Source organism: Brachyistius frenatus, unplaced genomic scaffold (genome assembly GCF_029030835.1).
Source record: "Brachyistius frenatus isolate BFR_SWC_R1_liver_20210118 unplaced genomic scaffold, ASM2903083v1 Contig_11, whole genome shotgun sequence".
NCBI classification, from domain to species: Eukaryota; Metazoa; Chordata; class Actinopteri; family Embiotocidae; genus Brachyistius; species Brachyistius frenatus.
The window spans coordinates 4,014,238-4,026,501 of record NW_027210610.1 but is presented as its reverse complement, the minus strand read 5'-3'; the positions used below and the strand labels follow the sequence as shown (position 1 = coordinate 4,026,501).

The following is a 12,264-nucleotide window of genomic DNA, read 5'->3' as shown; positions in this document are numbered from 1 at the left end:
AAGATGGCGATCGGCAATTTCTGAACGCGAGCCTTCATAATGGTAGTTCACAAACAATCCCACAATACATTGTGTTCCATTTTATATACGAGTGATCCTACACCCGTCTTTGATGATACAAAATGCTGATAAACTATTGAGTGTCTGTTTCACAGAGATTGATTGAATAAAGGCATGATTTTTGATCAAGCTTTTGTCTTGACTGGCACATAATCCTCCATAATCCATCCTAGCTGCTGGTTTTAAATACATTTTTAGGATGCAGAGATGGGTGGTATCAACCATTCACTTCTAAGCAAATGAGTCTGTATCCCACAATCTAATGACAATATATGAGCAGATCTCTTTTGTTGTTGTTTTACAAAAACAGATTACTCAAACATTTTCATGAATATCCATTGAGCTTGGTTATTGGAGAATTGTGATCAAAACATGTATATAGTGTGGCACTTTTGGTTGTGCTTTCTGGTCAACAAATTACGCAATAACATTTTTCAAAATTCCCACAAACATATCTCAGGCATTTCTATAATATTTGCTACTGATACAGTACTTTAGGTGCCACTTCACTGGACCTCCCTGATCTGTTTCCACTTTGTGAAGATGGGTCTTTGAACAATTGATTTTCTGAATTTATGATGGCCCCAAAGTGAAACAATTGCTCCAAATATGACTCCTTTTCATTTCTGCGTCTTGTATTTCCTGTTTAAATTTTTAATCTAGTATTTCCTGTGAGGGGATGTTTATTTCTGTATAAAATAAACTAATGTTGCTACGAATAAAATTGCTGGTTCAGAAATGACCACGAAATCTGTAATATGGACAATTAATAATAGCAAACTACAGTAAACTGTTGGACTGATGAGTATCACAGCAGAAATGTTTTTCACTTCACAAATAATATTCAGTTAAAAAAGTTAAAAAAACAACCAGTTGAATCCACATTAACCACATTCGATCCAGATTTAAATACGGTTAAACTGCATTAGAAAAATGTATATCGAAAAATGACATAATGGCTTAAGCTACAATACAAAATGCACTATGTAGCGTATAAAAACAAGAGTAACTGACCAGCTTATTTGTCTATCAGACGTGCAAATAGCTTGAAGGTTATGAACTCTCATGTCTCTACACGACAACAGATTTGACAAGGAAAAGTCTTTCGGTTTCTTGAGACTTATACTTGTTTTTGTTCGTTTTTTGCAGTTTTCTTATTCTGGGTATCTTGTACCACAAAGTCAAGTGTTGCTTTCCACATTGTAAAAGTTGTAATGTACATCCTCACTAAGTTAAAGAAAAGCTTTACACACATCATCTGCATAAACATGAAGCCAGTAGGAGCACAAACTGAATGTTCCTCCGTCCTTCACAAACAAAGACTTTCTCACAACAAAGTCATGTCATCTTGTAAATCCCACTCAGAATGTGTTTGAGTTGTTTTATGCCTCAATTCTGTCGACTGCAGCTCAGACTCTGAGGATTTCCAGGCAATTGTTGGAACATATACCGATCCAGTCCGGCTGGGTGGATCCCACTGGATATTATTGATCTCTCCCTCGGCTGTGTAGGCCAGTATAGGGTCCTCGATGGCCCGTGGCAACTACTGGATGTCCCAGATTAGAGCCTGGTGGTCGTCCGCTAGACGGAGACGAAGGGAGGGAGTTCGATCTGAATCGATTTAACTTATTTAGACAGGAAGAAAGTAAAGTGTCTAAACACTACCTTTTACTGGTCTGATTCTGGTAACTATGTTTAACCAGGTTATCTGATTCAGTAAGACAGAAAAACATCAAATTAAACACCATCATTTAAAAAAATGAAGTCCTCCTGCAGAACTCCTCCCTCTCCTCTCTGCCTGAAGCTCCTCCCACCAGACAAGCACAGACTTAGTGTGAATTTAATATCTGCACGCAATTCAACTGTCCTTTATCTGCCCACCTGCCCCTGGGCAGTGTTTCCTAGCTGTAGGCAGAGCTGGAATAGCAACTTTGTCTCTAGGAATTTCCACCATTGAATTATTTGACATCTGACAAAACGTGAGCACATCTGTATTTATAGAACAGATGCTCCCTCTCTGAAATGACCAGTGATTGTTCTCTCAGACCACTTAAAATACAGTACGCTGAAAAGTTATTGGAATTTTTGACCAATGACACAACTTTTTTTTTTTTTTTTTTTTTTAAATACTGCCTACAAGAACTTTAAGATCTGGGAAAAGATGAAAAAAGAAAGGAACAATATATTCCTCACAAGAGATTGGTCGGCAAAGGTGCAAACCTCGATCACTCTTCTCTTTTCTCCTCAACTTTACGCATTCTGCTGTCATGAATTACCTTCAAAATAAACATCCAATGTAACTGATCATCTGCCATCATAATTTTATCAGATCCTGATACATGTTGTGATCAATTCTGTTTTTAGAAGATAGCCTTAACAGATTCTTTTGTCTTTGTATGTATGGCCTTTATTGAGTGATTATTTTTCCCCGCAGGTTCATTTCATTGACGTGTAATAATCTCCTCGAATGTGTAACTGGTCTTTGTTTCAGGTGAGGCTGGGCGCTTCAACTGTAACACACTTCATGAAACACTGAACTTGATAATTAACCAAAGAAAAGATGACCTTCATTAAGTATTTAAAGCTCCATGTGTAGACTTTGGAAATTTCAGACTGAGTATTAAAAGAGAAATCAATCCCTACCATTTTTTTTTTTTTTTACCCCAACTTGTGTATGTACTGATACACACTAAATTCTCATGCAGAATTTTTTTTTTTTAAATGGCTCCCTCTGGTGCTTATTGTCAGCTACTGCAATGGTGTTTATACTTGAGATAATACTTTTTTCGGGTGAAGCTGTCAGACTGCAATCAAACTTGTTGCTGTGTTTTCAGCAAAAGCTGCTCACCTGCCGTACAGACGTGACAGCAGGAGTGCGGCGTCCAGGCCCTGTGGTTGTTGAGTCTGGCCACCGGAGTTCATGGCACCCGCACGTCTAAGATCACCACCTGAGGATTCACAATAAGAAATATACAGACATTAACTGACAGGAAATAAACTGGGAAAAAGAGAGGCTCCATATGAAATAAAAATGATCTTCAACACTCAGTTTAAAAAAAAAAACATGTTTGGTTTTCTAAATCAAACATCCTAATGTAATTAGGATCAATACATTTTAAGTAAAAATACTTTATAATTGATTAATATATTGATTATCTATTTATAAGTACTCTATATCTATATATAAGATGCTATCTTTGCTTACTACAAAGAATGTTTCAAATGAAGCCAAACTGCTCCCTCCAATCATCACAAAATATTCAATAAATGCAGTTTGATATTACTGACACATTTTGAACAGTCATATGTTCACAGCTTTACATGCACTCATGTATACCAATTTAAACATCCCATATATTTTCAGATATTACCCACATTAAATTGGCCAGTATATTATGATGATGTGAACCATCACTTTCAGTTACTCTGACAGGAGACCTGGAGGAGGAGGGCTAAGAACCCGCTCCTGATATATAAAGTAAAACTCCTTACATCTGTTAAATGTAAAATACAGTAGGTGCACCAGAGTGTCACCATTAATGCCACGAAGCAGCATCAAGGGCAGGATGTGTTCCTTGAAGTTACCTTGTCATTGTACTGCTCCACAAAGCTACCGAGCGCCAGGCGGAACCGGGAAGCTGACTAATTACCAGCAGCAAAAGAGGACCGTGAACGCGTCACAGCAATCGCCTACTTTTAAATAACGTCCTGTCTCTGCAATGGCTGCGACAGCAGGATGAATGTTTTCCTAGGACGGCAACGGCATGACCCGCCCTACTCCACCTGTGATTGGCTAGTACTCATTGCCTTCGTTTTTTTTTTTTTTATTGGTTGGATTGGTTAGGTTTAGGCGTAACGAGTGATGATTGGATAGATGTAAGGTTACAACGTCAGGGTAAGTCAATAAGACACAGAGTAGGGCGGGATATACCTTCGCCATCCTAGGAGAATAAATCAACGATGATAAGCGTCAGAGACTGCTGGTGCTGCCTTCATGGGGAAACAGTAATATCATAATGATCACTCTATGAAAAACAGCCCACCAAGTAGTCTTTGGAGAAAAGAGAGTTTTGATACCTGAATTTCTGAGAAATTTCCGCCATACATAGTGCTGCTGACTGTTTGAAATCTCTTCAGTTTGTGTAGACTTATCAAATAGTAAAAAAAAAAAAAAAAATAAGAGTAATAACTATAAAATGGCAGTTAAATTCAATTTTACTCACGTGCTTTCATTTATGCCACGGTATTTATGTTCTTCTTTCATCCATTATAAAAAAAATAGGCTATTTTGTTTTTTAAAGCTACGTTTTTTTCCACCTGCAAAACAGATTTAAAGGGGTAGTTTACAAGAAGCCTTTGAAGGCAGCAGTGCAGCGGGGACTATTTCTAACCTGAGAATCTGTATGAAAAGTCTAACAAAGACTGCCTGAGAAGTAACTGGGTTCGATCCCCAATTCAGGTATGCATGTCAGTTCAGAAAAAGGTCATTCTCCAAAAAGTGATTAAAAAAAAATCATACTATAGTATGTCACCCGAAATATAAAAAAACCAAAACCTCATACTATAACATGTCGTCCAAAAAGTGATACAAAAAAAAAGACAGTATAGCCAGGGCGATGCGGCTAAGTTTGACATTTCGCCGTGACATAGGAAGTTAATGTTTAAGGTCAAATGATGCTCCAAAGCTCACGAAACTTTACACATGCGACAGGCACCAACTTTCATGACTTTTTGAAGATGTTAAAGCAGCCCAAAAAAGGCACATTTTTTTAAAAAGAAGAATAAGGAACGAGATCGAGAAAAAAAATTAAAAGGGCAAGCGGAAATATGCCGACCCTCGCGTGCTGCATGTCGGGGAGCTGGCGGCCCCGACCCGCTGGATCCCCGACGTGCAGCGTGCGAGGGCCCACATATCACTGCTTGCAGTTTTAATATTTGCTTTACTTTTAAATAAATTTGGTATTTAATTATTGACTCATTTAAAGGTTAGATTTTGTGACAGATATGTGGCAGACCTACAGTTTTGATTTTGGCTCTCTGAGGGCACCTATTAACCCTATGGTAATATCATTATCACTTTTTTTTTGTATGTATGCCTCTAGATGTATTAATGATGTGTTTTATTTTACAGATACTCATGGTCCTCAGAGGATACATCCCTCTGACTTTGGGGATTTCCTGTCTTTGATTCAGCAGGTTGACATTTTTTGTTTGTAGTAAAATGTCCTCCAATGCTTCATACATAGTGCAGACAGGCCTATTCATGGTGCCCAGTGGGTGAACCTGACGGGCTGACTTTGACATTGTTACTGCCCCCAGCAAGTCAAAATGTTTATTGAAACATATCTTGTGGAATACCTCAACATCTACTTGATGATTTGCCGCAAGATTTTGTTCATAGTCACTAGGTGATTACTTATAAAGACTCAACTGTGATCTCAAGAGTCCATGGTATTTAGAACCACTGAGTAGATTGCGGTGAGGTTTGGCTCAGATTGTCATGGTCTCCTTGGGATGAATTGTATTAACTTTGAAGACCTCTGAGTTTCCAGCATTACATCAACATTTTAACTTGTTCATTACTTTGGAAGTTGATTAACTGTTGGCTACTTAGGTGCAAATATTAATGCGCTAACATGTTGAACAAAGAGGGTGAGCTGCTGCACCAAAGTACAGCTTCACAGAGCCACCAGCACCTGCTCTTTTGTCAGGAGTGGAATAAAGATCAATCACACACCTCACCGGCTGTCAAGTCAGAAGTGGAAACAGCGTGAACAAACAAAACCCTGTTTTGGATATTAGATTGTGTCGCCATGGGTCTCCTGTGCTCTGTGGGTCTTCTCTTTTCCATAAATAATATGATTTGCAAAACTGACACATGACATTAGTTCAAAAATTTGATGACTGTTTAATATAAATATAAGTAGAACTTCCTGCATATGTTCGTCACTTTTGTTGAGGCAGCACTCGGACCTCTGAACTAACACCAATACAAAACCTCATAAAAAGGTAAGTGTCTGCATTTGGGATTTACCAACCAACTCGCAGATTTCATGATTTCCAAATGATAAACTGAACAAAAAAACATTGCAGACAAATGTTAAAGTATTCTTCAGTTTCTTCTAAAACTGTTCTTTACATTTTGTATTTAAACATGCAAGGTTCTTGCATTTTGTGTATCGTTTGTGAGGTTATGCTCTTAAGTATTAGCCTTTACTTTTGTCTCTCAGGTATTTTCTCCACTGCTCTCATCAATAATGTTGCTTGAGATACATCTTCGAGCCAAGAGTCTGTCCAACAACTCTGCCACATCTGGATCTGTTTGGGAACAATTTTCCCCCAACTGTGAGGGTTACGGAGGAAGTACGTATGTTTGGGCGACTTGCACAATGCTGTGTTTCGTTGTCGGTTTTCCTTCATGTATTGCCATCCTATGGGAGATGTTTAAGACATACAGAAGAGGAACTTCCTTTACACAAAATGATTTTTTCATTCTGAACCTCGCCACCATGGATGCTGCCTTCTTGGTCTTCATCCCACTTGGATTATTAAACTACTTCATCTGGCAGATATGGACGATTGAAGCCATTTGGAACAGCTTGTATGCCTTCAGCACATGTGGGAGACCCCTTCTGATGGCTTGTGCCTGTATCGACTGTTACCTGGCTGTGGTTCATCCAATCACTTACCATAAGATGAAAAGCCTGGCTCCCAGGGTTGTGATGGTTGCCACCATTTGGGCTCTGACAATTGCTTCTGGGATTGCATACGGTTTTGTCTCCAACTTATTCTACAGCTTATTTCCCACTGTGATATTTCTGATTGCTATTGTAATAATAGGAGTCTGTGATTGTTTCATTGTCCGTACACTTATAAAATCTGACCGTGACAGAAAAAAAATTCACCCCCAGAAGCAAAGAGCCATCCATACCCTCATCTACAGCCTGGCCATGACAGTCTTCTCTTACCTCCCACCAGTTTTTCTATTTATAATTGGGAGGCCTCTGATCCCCAGTTTCATTACTTTCATTTGCACTGTTGCTATTCCAATTACCATCACCTCATCATCAGGATCTGTTTTCATGCCTTTAATCTACCTGTATAATGCTGGGAAACTAGACTGTTTCAGGGCTGGATACTGCAGGTCATAGTTTATGCCACCTCCACTTCAGCTTCTCCCTTCAGTCAAATCAGTGCTGTAGAAGAGAGAAGAGACTTAACAGAACGGATATGTTAAAAAGTTGAAATGTTTATTTAATGTTTTGTTATTTGTTTTTCACTTATGAAAAGAAAGTTAAAATGACTAATGTGTGAAAACCAATCAAGAAATATGTAGTCTTACTTTGCTTGTACTTTTTGGGACCTATGTATGTAGTTGAATGTTATTTTTTATGATTAGGGATGAAAAGTTGTGGAAAAACATACAATAAAGTTGTTGATCTAAGGTGCTTTATTCGTGATCCCTGATGGTAAACTGTAGCTCCTCCCCAACAGGTGAACACTGATGATCCCAGTAAGGTCATTCAAGAGGCTCACCGCATACATCATCTCCCAACATGCTAATAAGATAGGAAAAATAGAGGGAAATGAAATCAAGCAAGTAGATTTTATGGACATAGTACATTTAATTACAGGTGGAAGAACTGTGGTGCACAGAGTATGAACTATCGAGGAAGCTGCAGCCACAAAAAAATATGTGGATTCTGTTAAGATGAAATAATAGGCATAAACACCATTGTACATAAAAAATACAAATAAGACCAATAGTTGAAGTAAAGTAATAAAACACACGAGTTAAAACCAACTAAAGGAGTCAAAATAAAATGAAATGATAATGAAGACCAGCAAACAAAGATGTGGAGCACACGGGAGGAAAATTACTTCTGGGCTGCTTTGTATACACGATAATCACTGGAACTTTGATCAGCATCAATAGAAAGAAGTGTACAGGCTTTCATTTGAACCTGATCATGCTGTAATAGTACTGACTTAGTTATGGACAACATAATCTTTCATTTTCAAAAACATCTGTAATCTTTGGTGCCATGAAATCTTTATTGGCTTTTTTAATGCACACAATAAATACATCAGAGTAAAATAACCTCTCAGCATTGCAGTATAGAAAAAAAAAAGGCTTCCATAACTTTCTACCATTTCAACTACACCTTTTATCTGACATATTATACGTCAAATTAAAATTCCAATAAACAGGTAAGAGAGTCTTTCTGCTGTTTATAAGCTCATCTACTGGTTAACTTCATAAAATCCAAACCTTGTTCCATAATAGATTACACGGGGCTCCGTGTGTGATCATGTTACAAATGTAAATGATGAAGGCAGGCAGATCATCTTTCATGACAGTTGTACTCACACAGGTGTGCAGGACTAAGCAAACATCATTTACATAACATGCTACAGAAGATGTATGTCGGAAAAACTATAACGTGTGATGGAAAAATACAGTAGTTTCCAACATACGACTCAGTGAGTATTTAGTATAATAAAATGATTTTGTCTAAAGAAGCCTTATACAACAGGGTGTGTTGTCAGGTCTGTCTGTTAAATATACATATACGGACTACAAAACAACAACAACAAAAAAAACGTATATGAAAGTTATATGTAGTATGTTCACCTATTTCACAGATTTTTTTTTTAAAGCAAAAGCAGTGCAGTTTTCTAATAATCCAGGTATATGCAGTATAGTTGGAGTCCATTTTTATACATTGATCCAGATCTATATACAGATTTGTGTGTTTGTAAAAGGAATATAACGTAATGAGACACAATGTGTAAAACAAAACAACAAACATAACATAACAAGATACATGAATATTAGTATGTGATATATATGTGGTTACATGTGTGTTGGGGAAATGCGTTACATACATGGGTTTCAATAAAATAATTACTTTCTACAAAAACATCTGGATGCTTCAGATTTTAAGTTCTATGCATCCTGACAGCTGCTTGACACCAATGCTGTCCAAGACGGAACAACTCTCACCACCGTTAATCTCTTTTGTGTGCAAAGAACTACGTCTACATTCAATTATTTCAGTCATCAGCTAAGAAGCGTCTGTCAGTATTTGTGCAATGAACTATCGTATATATTGCAGATTCTAAAGGCTGCATGCAAAACACCCCTAACTTAAAAATGGGTTGAAATCTGAGGCTCCTGAGATTGATGACTATAAATATACTCCCATTGGGTAACAAAGGATGATCAAATGATATGGCCAAATTTGTTTGTTTGTTTCATCTTATTATCCCAATGTGTTTCCATATTTATTTTCTTTGAATACGCCTATAACTGTCCAAAAACACAGAGTAGGCTATTTGCGATTCTCCCTTCCATCCCATGGCGAGCCAATGAAACATGAAGGGAGAAACATAGAAACAGAAGGTTCACCATTTCAAACCTTAACATTTCAAACAGGAGAGCCTCTTCAAACTCCCAAGGTTGCCCAAATAGAGCAGAGGCATGATTGCACTACCTGCAGTCGGGGTAACCAGGATGGGGATTGCTAAAAAGCATTCATACTCTTTGTCATCACTGATAATCAGATGCCCGAGGATGTATACGAGCATTGGAGGGACGTACGCGGTGACGGTCATGACCATGCTGTTGGTGATGATCTGGAGAGCCTTCTTCTTCTTGGGGTGGAGGTCTTTCCCTCCACGGTAGGACTTCTTCAGAGTCCAGAGGATGGAGGCATCGCAGAGGACAATCACGGGGAGCGCTATGACATACACAAACATGGCCCAGGCGCTGTGATTCAGCTCTTCAATGACTGTGGACGCAGACCCCTGAGCCATGGTGACAGTCCACACAGCAGCAGCCATGAGGACCCGGGGAGTCAGGCTCTTCTTGGTGCGGTAGGTAACGGGATGGACCACCGCCAGGTAGCAGTCCAGACAGATACATGCTGTCAGAAGAGGTCTTCCGGCCAAGTTTAACGCAGACAGGAAGTTACTGAACATCTGAAAGGACCGGATTTCCCAGAGGAAGAAGTTACACAACCCAAAAGGGACAAAAAACAGGAAAAGCAAGTCCATGATGGTGAGGTTGAGCATGAAAACGTCGTTGGGGGTGACGGGGGTTCCTGCTTTGTGTCGATGAAACAGCTCCCAGAGAACAGCAACACATGCAGGACATCCAACCAGAGAGCAGAGACCACTAAGAGAAGCCCAGAACATAACACCTGCCATCATGTCACCACAGTGTCCGTGCATCTCCTCTGATGGGTCGCTGAAGTTGGAGGTTAGATTCTGAGAGCGAGGATCGAGAAACATCCTGAAGTGACACGTCGGAGAGTCCAAGAATGATCAGTGACGGTCTAAAAGAAAAGAGAAAGATTACATGAGGAAAGAAAAATGCAACGTGGTTTGATAATTTCACGATCAGTTAAATTGTCATCTTACCTCGAAGGTCTGACCCTGTTTTTGGTTATGTTGATGATGCGGCCAATTTGTTTCTTTTATGAACATACTGATTTGAATATGCAATTGACAGTGAGGATCATCTTCCAGTCTTGGACTGGACTGTTTTGTTTTCTTTTACAATGAATAAAGTTAATTCCGGGTACAAGAGATTTGATTTTGACAGAAGAACTGGTTTACAACAGGAAGAGATATCTTCCTTATGTTACATTAAAATAAAGCTTTCTTTGCCACAGTAAAGTTAAAGGTCAGAGGTCAAGAAGTGTGACCGGCAGCTCATTCAGCTGTAGGCTACTCAAACACAAATATGAGGTATGTCTACTGCCACGTATATACTCTTTTCTATATGACAAATTAAGACTTTCAAAAACTGATGCTTTGTCATCAGCTAAACTCAAACATACAACAGCTGACACGATTAGTAGACTGGCCAAAGTTAAGTAACAACTATGAGTGGATATTACATTGCAAGATTGAATATTTTGGCAGGAAAGAAACATTGCCAACAAACATTTTACTGATATGTTCAGTATCAACATTTTTGTAACTTGCCAGTCACGTTAATTCACAACGTTCCTCATTATGTTGCTAGAAAACCATATCTGCGCAGCATTAATTTTCCTTCAAAGCGTATTTGCATTTGCAAATTACTTGTACAGTACATACATGCAATTTCTAGGATATTGGGTTGCTACGCGAGACAATAACTGCATGTCATACCAAAACATCTTGAATTGCATTTAGTTTAGAGTTGTTGTGGCAAGCTCAACTATAACAGTCCAAAAATGCACAAGATAAACCTCAACTACAGTATTCACATTCACATTAAACATATGATGGATTCCACTTTTTCTTTCAGACATATCTTGAGGTTAATTTACATAAAATATCAAGTTGCAAATGTATTTGTATTTGAGCATGCAACAAAAATGGAACTGCTTCTGCATGACACTAAAGCAGGATCACGTTCTGATTTCAGAGTATTACATATTCCTACGAAATATCCACATTTATGTATTTACTGAATCAGCAGGAAGTAAAAAGAATAGTGGAAGATGAGAACTACTTCTCATATCAGGGGAAGAAAAAACAAAAACAAAAACAAGTGATAAAGTTATTCAAAGAATTCAGACCCCTACATGGGTCTCTTATCTTTAGAAACACAGCGGTTGTAGTTCTACTCACCATCACTAGGTGGCAGGAACAGTTTGTTGTGCACTTCAACCTGCAGTGGAAGAATCTGAGTTTTCACATTTCTGGAGGTAATGATGAGCATTAACTACAAATTTGGATTTTAACCAGAATGAAAGCCAAAGATTTGTCACAATTAGCAATTGTGACAAATCTTTGGCTCACTGCAACCTATAACTCCACCGTCCATCTTCCTGTAATGTGTAGTGTATGCAAAACTTTTTCAATTTCTTCAAATGTTTCAACTTCACTAAAAGTTGAATCACCATCAACAGGCCAAAGTGGAATTTGAACCCTTAATAGCAACCTTGGTGAAATAGACTCTTTTACCTGTTGAGTTAACCAGACTGTCAGTAACCCTAACCCTCACCCTAAGGCTCTGAGTGAACTCCGTGAAACTCTTTCTCCTGCCACAACTCGTTATCCGGCGCCGAAGATAGTCCAGCAGTCTACGACGCCGACCCCCCCAAACAAAAAGTCCATTTCATTGTGCACTGGTTAGAGCAGTTGCCTGCTGAGTGAGAAGTAACTTGAGGCCCGCATGTCAGTTCAGAAAAAGGTCATACTCTA

General features: G+C 38.6%; 1 protein-coding gene across 1 annotated transcript in view; it reads left to right on the top strand.

Moving 5' to 3' along the window:
- Positions 1-12,264, top strand: part of LOC138617029 (elongin-B-like) — a 247,018-nt gene that overhangs the window by 172,392 nt on the left and 62,362 nt on the right. The gene's annotated exons all lie outside the window — the stretch shown is intronic.